The following is a 13,032-nucleotide window of genomic DNA, read 5'->3' as shown; positions in this document are numbered from 1 at the left end:
ATACACATTTATATTTAGCTTGTCCTCTCCACATTTTACAACACGGACAGAGCCAACAAAGACTCATGGCTCTAGTATGAGACATAACCGTTCATGGGTGTTGTATGAAATCCTGTCCATGGCAACGAACTGCAACCGCTCTGCTGTTTCTTTGTTGTTGCAAATGACACGTAGCAGCGAGTGACCAGAGCGATAAACAACCAAAAAAGAATGACAAATGGAAGTCAGCTGTGGGCAATAAATCAGCACATTCGGGTAATTATGTTGCAATTTCTTAAAAAAAAAAGTTAGCAACCTAAAGCCTAAAATATTTCATCAACCTTCTCATATAGCACGGTTAGCACTTGTAAGCGCCACACACAATATCCCCTGAAAATGGAGAAACTCTTTGTGGCATATTTGACTAATCAGCTTAATTTTAATATTTGTTTTTGCCACATCTCACATCCCAAGTTTAGGAAATCACTTAACTATTCAAAGAATCGCAGTGTAAGTTTAGAGCTCTGCTCTACCTACAAATGAAGACAGAGGCCATAAGAAGCTGAAATCCTTTGACACGTGACGTCACGAGTTTAAGTGGAAGTGATCTTTGTTTCCATAACTCATTACTCCTCGCTTCAGAAATGCACTGAGGTAGAGGCACAACATTTTTCTAGGAGTATTTAGTAAATAAAGTCAAAACCGGTCAATGTCATTAGTGATCAGACTTTATCCAAATACTTGGTATAAACAGCTGACTTCTTTTAAAAACTTCTGGCCTGAGTGATTACAACAGTCCTCCTCTCCATAAACATGAAAACATACAACGACTGGAGACAACATCGTGTTCAGACTTTCAGACGTTGACAGTCAGGATGGAGCTTATCCGTTGCCACAGTAAATATAAACCAACGGCCGGTGATCACACGAGCTTTTATAGTAAACAGAGAGAGAAAAATCAAAGCTGAAGAGGCCAAAAAAAATGCCGAGCCTCGGTGAGATCCCACTTGGAGAGGAGTGGGGTTTTTGAGCAGCACCAACTGGATATTAAAACATTAGATAAAATGGGCATATAATTCTTCACATTACGGTAAAATTCAATAAATCTGATGTTTTTGTCATAGTGCGTAACATAGGTGTTTTCAGTGTTATGTGGGTATGTCTTTTATTTTAGATATGAAAATGTGAAATTTAGCCTGTGTGGCTAAATCTGGCACATTTACATGATGCATTTAAGTACTTATGTGAATTAATATGCATTGCCCCCTTTGAATAAACAGCAGTACCTATACCAGACTGACTTATCAGAACTGAGCTGTTACAGCATGTACCGTTTGCCTCTTTGATCTCATCTGGTTAACAACACGAAGTATTAACACAGCTTTTCCTTATGCCTTGCCATCCTTTTTGCAAATTTGTTGCGCCGTTGAGTTTATGACAAACGATCCGACTTAAATTTAATGAAAAACAGCTACTCTGCGAACTGCCCACGGTTGGTGAAAACATCCCAGGCCAAACTACTGTAAAACCCACTCTCTGTGATATCAGCAGAAGCAGTCTGCACTTCTTCTGTGGACTTATTTTAAGACTCTAGAGATGCATGTTCTCTATTTTATTTATTACCGGGAATTAAACCAAATTGTTAACTGGGGAGGATTTATTTCTAGGTATATTATCACAAGGCTAAGCTGTTATATTTCACACACTACTATGAACCTAGTCAGTGTGTAAAATATGAAACAGAGCGATTTTAGCCAGTGCTTACAGTACCCTCACCTACAAGTCAGTGACTCAATTTTACAACCTCAATGAAGGCTTCCCCCAAGACAGGTCTTACATTCATTTGATACACACTGTGGGTGCTGACACAAGCACTGTTCTTTTACAAGCTCGATGTTAGCGCACTAGTAAAGTCGGGAGTCAAGAAATTTAAGCTTCTTAGCTTTGTTTCCAAAAAAGGAAAGTTGCAAGAGTTAGGCTCAAAACAAACAGGTCAAGTACTCTGACCTGACTTTTACTTTACTCTCTGGGACATTCCTCCAAAATTACCTCATAGGGGGGAAAGCAGGCCTGGAAAGCAATAAAACCAGTCTCAGTATAGATGGCTTTTCCATCAGCTCTCCAGGTTCATTGTTCGGGGCTAAAGTTCCAACCTGTAGCAAAGAGGTTGTAATGACTTAAACTGCTGAGGGATAAACTCCCACGTCTCAAACTGTTGCAACTTTATAGTAGCTAAAGTCTAAATTTACACCTGAGTTAGCTAAAAGTTTCATTTTGGTTTGCAGCGTTTTGCTGTACATGCATGGGGACAGGTCGGGTTTCAGATGTCCAAAGGCCACGTTTAAGCCAAGGTTCTTCAACTACAGGAAAGAATTTAAAAACATGCAAACACTGCTTCCTGTAATTATTTAATTAAACTAGAACATAGGACATGGAGAATATACAGTACAGGGCAAAGGTTTTAGGTACTTTAGACGTTTAGATTATTATCCTTACAATACAGTCAGGAAGTAGATGATTATTGGTCCAAAATTCTTTCTACAGCATGACCAGCATGCCAGACTCTGGCATTTCAGCATGGCTGAGCTGCTGCTGAGGGAGAAGCTGCTGTCTTTACTCTCAGTAGTGTCTCTGGAGGTTCCATAACAAGGACATCTTTACTTTGCTGTTATGCAATGGCAAATAGTTTGTGGAAGAAAAAAAAAGACAATCCAGCTAGCTTTATCCCAAATTGCTCAGAAATTGGGAAACAGGTACAGTGACTTGCGCAAACATGTGCAAACACACATAGAAATATAAGTGCTAACGGTATATAAGGGAAAAAAAAGTTTTGAACAATTCTAACAAGCCTGAAAGTCAGTATTTGGCATGACCACCTTTATTTTTCAACACAGCCTGAACTCTGCCATGCTTTCTTCTTATTTCTTTAAGCAGTCTTCGGTCATAGTTCTCCAGACATCTTGAAATATATTCAAGGCACTTCTTTGGACGTTCCTGCCTTTCGTTCTGTTCTCTGTCAAGATGATCCCACACTGCTCCAATAATCTTGATCCATGACTGATCCATGATCCATGACTGATAGTGTTCAATTGCGTTTTTGCTGTCCACGTGTGCTTTTACTGCATTGGCCATATGTTTGGGATCATTGTCATGCTGAAAGAAGAAGCTGTTGCCAATCAGATGCTTTCTAGATTGTCTTGCTCGGTGGATGAAAATCTGACCATGCTTTTCTGCTTTCATAATTTCAACCATTTTTTAACCACCGGCTCCTAACCTCCTTGATACTTGTGTTCAAAACAGTCTAGTCATTCACTCTAGTTCTTGTGTAATTTGGTATACCTCAGTCTTTTCTCCCTGTTTCCCATCCTTTAGGTTTCCTGACAGCCACTCTTCCACTGAGGTCACTTCATGTATCAGCTGAAGGGCCAAATACATCGCTCATTATTTATTTTTGGAAGCCTGATGCTCAGTCTTTTGGCCTTCACTTATCCAGTTGCTGAGTTATGTCTAGTTTTAATAGATTCTTGGGAATCAAAACAAAAGTATCCATAACTTGAAATTTGGAGTTATTACCGGATTATTATTATTATTATTATTATTACCCGGAAGGATATGGAGCAGAGGAATGTGCACTCAAAACCAGATCGTGAGCTACCAATGTATAGCAACAAATTGGCGCTTTCGAGAGTATGTTTGCTGATAGTAACGCCATGTGATTCAGCTAATAACACAAGGATTTCATCATTTGTGAAGCCACGCTGAAAATACTCAGCAATTTGTGCATTCATGACTGACTGCAATACTGGTAGCTTAGCTGTAGCATTTGTAGCTGAGGGCTTCAGCTTCCGAGTAACAAGAAATTATGTCATTCACGAAGTCATTGGCAGCGCTAACTTGAAATTTCGAGTTACTTTTCTCAAAAATTTGAGTTAATAAGTCAAAATTTTGACTTACTTTTGCTTAGTTATGGATATATTTTTTGTGGTAGAAATGGTCTTCCATACAATTCTCAAAGATTTAACCAAAGAGATGATAAAAAATTATTTCTTTTGATGACAGGCTGCTTGTAACAAATTGCTTAAAGATGCAATTTTAGATTGTTTCATTGGTAATTTGCCTGTTGTGTGTAGACACCACAGTGGTTCATCCCTTAACTTAGGTGACTTTTTTATGCTTAAATGACTGTAAAGTGGCTTAACACAAAAATCTTGACAATTTGTTTTGAAAATGGTCAAGTACAAAGTCTAGACTGAAAACGAATGCGAAAGCAGCCAATGTACAAAAAAGAAGAAGACCATCAGAAATCCTGGAGAACTATTGCTCAACTATTGTTTTCCACTTTAAGAATTACAAGAAGCTAAACAGAAAGAAAGGGTGGCTCAAGACTTGTGCACAGTACTCTTAGTCTCTCTCTCTTTCAGAGAAGAATAAGGAAAGCAAACAATAAGAAAATCTACAATATCAGGAAATATCAAAGAATTATTTAGCTGAATGAGCAGACAGCTGTCTCCTGTTGACTCCCTCTAACCACTTCCGCATGTTGTATAGGAGGCAAAAAACCACTGATAGCTGCGATTCCCTAAAACTACAAATGATGGATTGCATAACGAGGGCTGATTCACAGCTTAATTAAATGTTTAATGCACACGTGCACACAATTAAAAGATTTAAAAAGGAAATTGGGTTTGAGAATGTTAAATCAGGCTGCTGAAAAGCTGGCAGTAAAAAGTACACTAAGTAAATTTAAATACTCTGACACTGGTTTAGCGAAGCACACATAGTGGATAACAGTCTTTGTCACAGATGCAGACTTCTATGCTGACAGGAGACTCAGCACTATAACGCACAGTGTTTACATAATCTGAGGATGTTGCCTGAACAGACACACTGGTGTAATACTGTCTGTCTGGGGCTCCAGTCTTTTTAATGGCCTGACCAGTGGAAATAGCTGACTAAATATTGGCTAAGTTGTTATGGCTGGCTCAGGGAAGCCATGACAGACAAACATTAGGTAACAGTGGTTAAGCACCTTCAATTTAAGGTATTAAGACAGAGGTAACATAACACAAGCATAATGATCCGCATTTAAAATAATCTTTATGCAGCAGGCTACCAGCTATGTTTTTGCAAATGAACAGACCATGAATTACTCTACTTTATTCTTCTAGTCCACAAATAGGGGAGTAATCAAGTACAGCATCTGCTACAAATAGCCGTGCAAATGAGAGTTTAGGGCTGATTAAGTGTCTGACTAGAGCAACGGTTGAAACAAAAGCCATGGAGTTTTTTCGACTGAGTACATTGCAGTCCGGTACCTTAAGGTCATCCAAGTAAGGTTATACGAACAGAGCTCTTGGAAAAGAAATTTGCTGCATGGCTCTGGAGGAACAGCAAACGTTATAAAGTTTTCCTTTTGAGACAATTCGATCGACAGGCACCCTATTGTTCCACAGTGAAACCGACTGCCAGTGCTGTGAAGGAAAAGCACGAGTAATAAAAAGTTTCATTTGATTGCTGTTGCTGGATGAATGTAACTTTTGAGTAGTTTCAGCAGGCGTTTTATGTCACAGCATCAGGTCCTCGGGAATGACATGCGACATTTACAACAACCTGTCAAATGGACAGTAATTATGGCAACGAGCTCCGCCGCTCGCCGGAAATTAAACACTTGACGCAGCATTCATGTGCAGGAAGCCGGTGGCATTTCACTAGTAAACACTTCGCACTTCAGAAACTTTTCAAAGGAAAAGTGCAGAGATGAAACTCTGTCCCTGACATCTGCCTGTTCAACTAACCAAATTCAAACCTCTTTCCTGATCCTAGCTGCAATGACGAAGAGGCAGAGCTAAAAGGACCTGACTTTGCATGTTCAGAAATGATTCCCAAGCTAAACTTCCAAACTAAACATGCATGTCCAAAGCGGGATTGGAAGACTGTTCTTATGAGGTAGTCTGAAGGAACGAGACAAAAAAGCTTGCAGACACTCAGCCAAATTATGAGCTCAACACTGGCCTCTGAAAGCAGTCTGTGCTGAATGGGGAACTAAGTGTATACATGTGTTTGTTCAGAAGCGTGTGGTAATTAAGCTTGTCTCGTTTTCTGATGTGGTCCAGGAAATGCCTCACTGTTCCACTCGAGCCACGTTTAGGTTATACTAGTAAACATTTTGTATCCAGATTTCTCCGAGCTGTAAGACCCGTGGTGTAAGAGTCTTATAAAATCTTTCCGAAGGCATCTACTCATTACTGTAACTATAAAGCATGAAATCACATTACATCAGTGTGAGCTGTTGAATCCAATAAATTAAAGAAGAATACGGCCGTTTCTAAGCCAGCAGCTCATCTGTAGGACTTTGTCGTATAAAAGTATTATTTAAGTCTTGAGCAGACATGGGTTCTCCCGGTCGTTTTTTGCGGTTCCTTTGGTTTTCTCCTGTGAAATTTGGGTCCGTCTTTGGAGCGAGGGCAAAGAGCATGCTTTAATGTGGAAAATATTACCGGGGGTGGAAGAACATGGGAAACAATAACAGTAAGAGGATTCCTCCTCTTCCATCCTCTGGGCTGCGTGATTAGGAGATATGCTTTCGTCTGCAATTTTACCTCACCACAGCAAACCGCTTGGCCCCCATCCTCCGCTACTCTTTTTCCATCTTCCTCTAAAGTGGGCTTTTGTATTGGCCCGCACATTATGCAGAAAAGCAGTAACAGCAAAGAAAAACCCTCAGGTAATGGTTATATTAGTCAGTACTAAACTAAACTGTGCTCACCCAGACCATTTAACACGTTCATTGAACTTTGTGCTTTCAGGTGACTCTTTTACCTCCTACCAGCAGAGTCCTAATAGATGACACTGACTTGTCATGAGGTTTCATTGCCCTGTGTGGAAAGCTTCCCATGTTCAATCGAATACTTGCACTTCACACATGGAGAAGTCATCAAAACAAGTGGAGCAAGTAGTGCTTCCTTCAAAGCGAAATGACTCCCTTCTGTTTTTGACATTGAGAGAGCCAAAGCTTTCCGGCTACTGATTAACTACTGTTTTCACGGAGGAAACCATAACAAATGATTTGTACGCTGTCTAACAAAAAATCACCACGGGGACAGTAAACAGAAAATTGAATCCACTTTTACTTCCTGCTGGGTTGTATTGCGGAAAATACCTCGTGGAAAGATAAGGCTACTGAGAAATGAAAATATGTACAAATCAGCGCCAAGCCAAATACTCTTATGCTTGATGCCTTTACATAATTACTGAATAGTTTGAATGCTTGAATGCCACAGTCAAGGTCCTAATCGAATTAAAGAGTGGTGATTTGTGATGAAAACCTGAAAGCAAAGGGATGCAGTAAAACTTGCAAGAGTGCAAGCAGACCTGCTTCAATGAAAGTACTCAAAAAAAGTGCAAGAAAAGTCTGCACACACAGCTGATTATCTGAGTCACTGTCACAACAGGGGATGATAACTGTACGGTTTTTGCATGTGAGTTCTGCTCAGAGGGAAATTCAGTCACATATTAAGCTCTTAAGTGCTGAGTATAGAAAACTGTCAGGTCACAGAGGCCGATTGTGTAAGTTCTATGATTTGACAGTGTTTAAAGAAATTTGAGTAAAATAGTTTGCCCCATTCATGTTTTTACCGCTCAAAGCATTTCGCACTACGATCCATATTCACCCAAGGATACTTCAACAACAAGGAGGAGCTCCGGGGATCAAACCGCCAACCTTTTGATTAGTTGACTATTCGGTTGCACCTCTTGAGCCACATTTCTATATGAAAGGTGTCTGTTACTACAAAAGTCAGTATTTGGGGGGAAAATGCTTACTTACCTCGTGGTGGGGGGACATCACCCCAACTGATCAAGGTGGATGGCGCACCCCGAATCTGGTTCTTACAAAGGTTTCTTTCATTTAAAAGGATGTTTTTCCTCATGATTGAGGTGCTGGCTCATGGGCAAACTGTTGGGTTTCTCTCTGTGGTACCTTTTCCTGGTTCAGAGTCGACTTTTGGGGGAGGTGACTATGCTTTAAACCATAACCAGTCTCCACACAGACAAGGCAATAATTTTCTGTTACTCTATTAGATAGAAATGTCTTTCTGTAGTTTTTGAAAATTTTATAAACAAATGCTTATCGTGCGTGAGTAAATTGAACAAATAAACGAAATTTCATGTGCAAGAAAAGATGGTCTTTTTTCTAATGTAATTAAGTGCAGTTTTAACCTTATTAACTAATTAATTAAAAAGAAATTTGAGCATTGCTTTATTTTACTGTAATGATTGTAGTGTATATATGTGTATGTACCCTATCTCCCTTTGATGAGTGGCTCAATTTGAACAAAACTTTGCACATCGTCATAATTACAGTGACGATGTATCTTATGTCCATTTTATGTCCATAAATATGTCTTATGTCCATTTCGTCATCAACCTGATACTTCAGTGTCCTGCACTCTGTTTACAAAAGTAACTGTTAGCAGACAAACAGGAATCTTTCACACAAACTACAGGTGATCGTGACAATCGGCCGCTTCCATCAACCTCCCGCCTCCTGGTGAGGAAATACACATTTCGCCCTAGCAACTGGAGGTTGCCAGGAAGTGCTGACCATTGTTTAATCAACAGAAGAACGAATGAGATTGCAACATGTGGTTAAAAATGAACAGTTTCCTTTTGTTGCTTCCCCCTCAGATGTCACTGTAATCTGTGCAACTCTTTCTAATGGAAGATCCACAGCCAGCCAATTTTTTAATGCTGTGTTTATGTCAAACCCATCAAACTGCTACATCTGATATTATTATATCACCATCTTATGATTGCCAGGTATTAGCATTCAGGCAGTCCAGCAATAGATGTGATGTTAAATTGCATCTAATGTTACAAAAAAAGCTAAATAATGTGTAAATGGAGGAGGTCAGGCATTAAATCCACTATTTATTCACATATTATTCAAAACAAATACAAACTTGAAATCTAAATTACACTTTTGCTATCATTATGTGTAAATTTTTTATCTTGAATGTTTAATGCATAATTACTCTATTTTTATAGTAAGAGTTGGCATTTTGGAATTTACATTTTACAACATTTAGTGCTGGTATTTAACATTCTTTCCTGATTTCACAAGCTGTCAAGGCTAACTAATGGCGACATTAATCCTGGCTGGTAGACTTTGTTAAAGACCTTCTTATTTGGGTATCAGGTTTAGATTCAGGTCATTATCCTTCAGCACTCAGAAGGTTTCACATATGTTGAATGCAACAACTGTTCTGAAGACGGCCGGTGGTCGAACGCTTTACTGAGACTTTTTTCATTTGTTATGCAAGTTCAAACTTTAAAAGGCTTGATGATAAAAGAATTCATAAAAAGCATCTACTAAGTTTTAATTAGCAGTGCTTTAGAGCTCATTAGTAGCACAGCTAATTAGCCTCGTAGATTTAAATTTAGTAGGTTAGCAAGAACTTAATACTCACAGCAGTGTTCACGTTTTTACGAGAATCACACAAACACACATGTACTCTACTGAAGGAATGGAAAAGGCCACGCTTGACTGAATTTAGTCACATAAACCGGAGTACATATACTTTGGGACTTTCAGGTCAACGGCTTTCATTTGGAAATCTCGTCATTAAGGCTGAAGTTTACGATACAAAGCAAAGAAGAATAAAAATAACAATAAAAGCCATAATCCAAGAATAATGCTGCATTTTTGTGCTTTGCTTGTTCATTATTTCAGATTTTGTTAGGAAAAAAAGTCAAATGACGAATGTTGTTCAATATTCATCATCATCAAACTGATCAAAATGAATTCAAGATATTCAGCTTACAGCTGCCTTTGATTTGTGGGATGACAATAAATGTGTATGTGTAGTTGATGCAAACATCTATGCTTAAGTCTGGATCTGTTTCCTCCCGTTTTAAAAAAATACATTTGTATATCAGGTCTAATTTTTAATGTTTCTGTAATTCATTTTTTCTCTAATTTTGTCTAAATGTAATAGTCTACTTATAATGTCTTCTTTTAGTTTTGTTGGACTCTCTTGTCTACTAGCTTTTCAAACTTTTATCACCAGCCTGTTTAGAATAGGAGAACACAATTATTAAATCAGCCTGAGCCTGGTTCTGCCGGAGGTTTCTTCCTGTTAAAAGGGAGTTTTTCCTTCCCACTGTCGCCAAAGTGCTTGCTCATAGGGGGTCATATGATTGTTGGGTTTTTCTCTGTATCTATGAAGCGCCTTGAGGCGACTTTTGTTGTGATTTGGCGCTATATAAATAAAATTGAATTGAATTGAATTGAATGGCCTGACCAATATTTTTATTGTTATTCATTAATTCAAATGTAATATTTTTATTTACTCATCGCATGTAAGCATGTCAAACCTGAAGCCTACTATGTCACAAACTGAGTTCATCTGCAGCTCAAGTGAACGAGCTGCCCTGTGTTTGAAAGGTGATGCCAAAATTTTGACTTGCAAATGTATAGTTTAGTATACATTATAATGATAGTATCAGTATAAAATGCTGGTTTTCCATCTACTTACTAACACCAATAACTGGTAACTGATGATCATCATTGTGCAGCATGAAGGTGTAGAAAGCCTGATACTGTTCCTGAAAGTGGAGTGACAATCAAATATTTGGACAAACACATACATGTAAACATATGTGTAACATCTCTTTGTCATAAAAGCAGCATTATTTATGAAGTGGTATTAAAAACAAAACTTCCAACTGTTTTTTGCACAAAGGACATTATTAATAAGAACTTCTCTGACAGAGTGGAGGCTGCAAATTTTCAACAAAGTTCCTTACATTGGAATATGCCCATAAACTCCATAAATTCCTGACTTCTTTGACATAATGTCTCCCTAGTGCTGCTACTAATGTGTTAGGCAGTATAGCATAGTTGCAGTTGAGTTTTAAAGGCACCCCCAGGCCTCCTGGGGTTTGGGGGTGGCCCTGCTATCATCAGTATTTCCATAAACAGTAATGAAATGAGCTATGGGCCATGCTGCGGCAAGGTGCCTTTCCAATCTTTCCTCATGCTGCTTTTCATCCAGAACTTCAGCCATTAAATCTAGTGGACCTGAACCTAAAAATATAGCAGCAGAATACAGTTTTCACAAATAAAGGAGGCAAAACTAGAGGAAACTAGAAGGAATTAGACAATAATTCAAGGATTTATCGAGCTTATTCAAAGAAACGTGTCCTATAAATGTTCAGTAAGACTGGAAAGAGACAAAAAGATAACATTTAAACAGTCATCAATGCAACCGTGGAAAAAAACTGTCAAAAGTCCAGATATACTTGTTTCTAATCTTGTCCATCTCTCACAGTGAAAATCTAAACATCTTTAACTCTGCCATCTCCAGGTCTGTGTTTTCATCAGTGCTACTGTCTCCAAACCATTGCAAACTTTCCCTTTAAATACTGTTGCCATTCTTTACCAATCACCCCTGACGTGGGTGTTTAAACTCGTCCATGTTCACTACCTTTACTCCTGGCAGCTTCACGGTTACACCTGTCTAGCTCTCATTCACGCAAACATATTTTGTCTTGCTTCTACTGTTTTTATTCCTCTTCCCTTTAGAGAATACCTCCTGCTCTCCAGGCTCTCTTCCACCTGCTCCCTACGCTCACTGCACATCATAATGTCGTCTGCAAACATCATAGTCCACAGAGAGTTCTGCCTGACCTCAACATGCCTCCCCATTTTCCTTTGCCAATAGTAGCACAGTTTCCACTTGCACCCTGTTGTCCAACAGTAGAGACAGTAGTTGTTAACCCGGGCTCTGTCCAATTGGTCATGGAAATTTCATTTTTTATGATCCACATGTTTGATTTGGCCACGATTTTTCACCAGATGCCCTTTCTGACACAGCCCTCCCTATTTACCCAGGCATGGGACCGGCACTATAGGAGTGCACTGGGTTGTAGGCCTCTAATGGCTGATTTAATTGCTAATACACCCACAGACACACACATATATATACTGTATGTAGTGATTATGTAGTATACTATTTGCTCTACCAGGTGAGTTTTAGGGGACATTCTGTTTAATTGTGGAAATAATGGTCATCAAGCTGAAAAACTAGGTCAAATATGCTGCTGACATAACTCACACAGAGACTTACCAATTTCATTGTGAGCTGTGAAATCTGAACTGCACCACAGCCAGCCGGCACTAATGACAGAGCTATATGTGTTATGCGTGAAACACATTCCCATGTCTAGATTTTGACAGGCCACCGGGATGGCCTATTAAAACTTATCCATGTACAACACCCGTAGAAAACAAGTGGGATTGCTTTTCACCTGTACATTAGGTCACACTTAATTATATTTTCAACTAGATCTTTAGTTGTTGTCCTGCTCTGCATCCATGGATCCCAAGGCACAGCACCTGCAAAAGCCTTTACCTGAGTGCTCCTTTGGATTCTTTCCAAGTGATGTAAGGAAGACCAGACTTGTCTGGAAAGCACACAACAAATCTTTAATGCTCTCGAAAAATACATACGGTAACATCAATCTTTAAATTCAATGTCATGAGACAAGATGTATTTATAGCTTATTGAGATTATTTAGGGTTTAGAAACAGGGAAAAAGGTGAACATCAGGCAAAGTTAGTAACTTCTGAATTCCTGAAGTTTGGTCACAAGCTGCACATGTGGACAGATCTCTTAATGTTATTAGCAGTAAACGCATTGTTAGACCGTTACACCGTTAAATCGCTGCATGAATAACGTTGAGTGAATTTCAGACGGGGCCACACAGGTTGCTCATTCCTTCAACGTCAGAATAATGAAGTCTGAATGAAATCCTGTTCCTCTGAATTCTCACACGTTGAATATTTACTAGTCTCATTTGGCGGTTTTGTGCAACAGTTGGGGTGAGCTCGACAAAATCCTGAGCCAGTCCCATTCTTTCCACTCAGATCATAAAACTCAAAGTTTTCCTCCCAACAGAATGGTCCTTGTAGGTCCAACCACAGGGAACAGTAAGCCCTACACAGCAAGGCCATGAAATAATTACGCAAACTCTTTCCATACCACATCATAT

This window comes from Astatotilapia calliptera, chromosome 12, assembly GCF_900246225.1.
Source record: "Astatotilapia calliptera chromosome 12, fAstCal1.2, whole genome shotgun sequence".
In the NCBI taxonomy this organism is placed as follows: Eukaryota; Metazoa; Chordata; class Actinopteri; order Cichliformes; family Cichlidae; genus Astatotilapia; species Astatotilapia calliptera.
The sequence above is the reverse complement of the archived record's forward strand: the minus strand, read 5'-3'. Positions refer to the sequence as shown.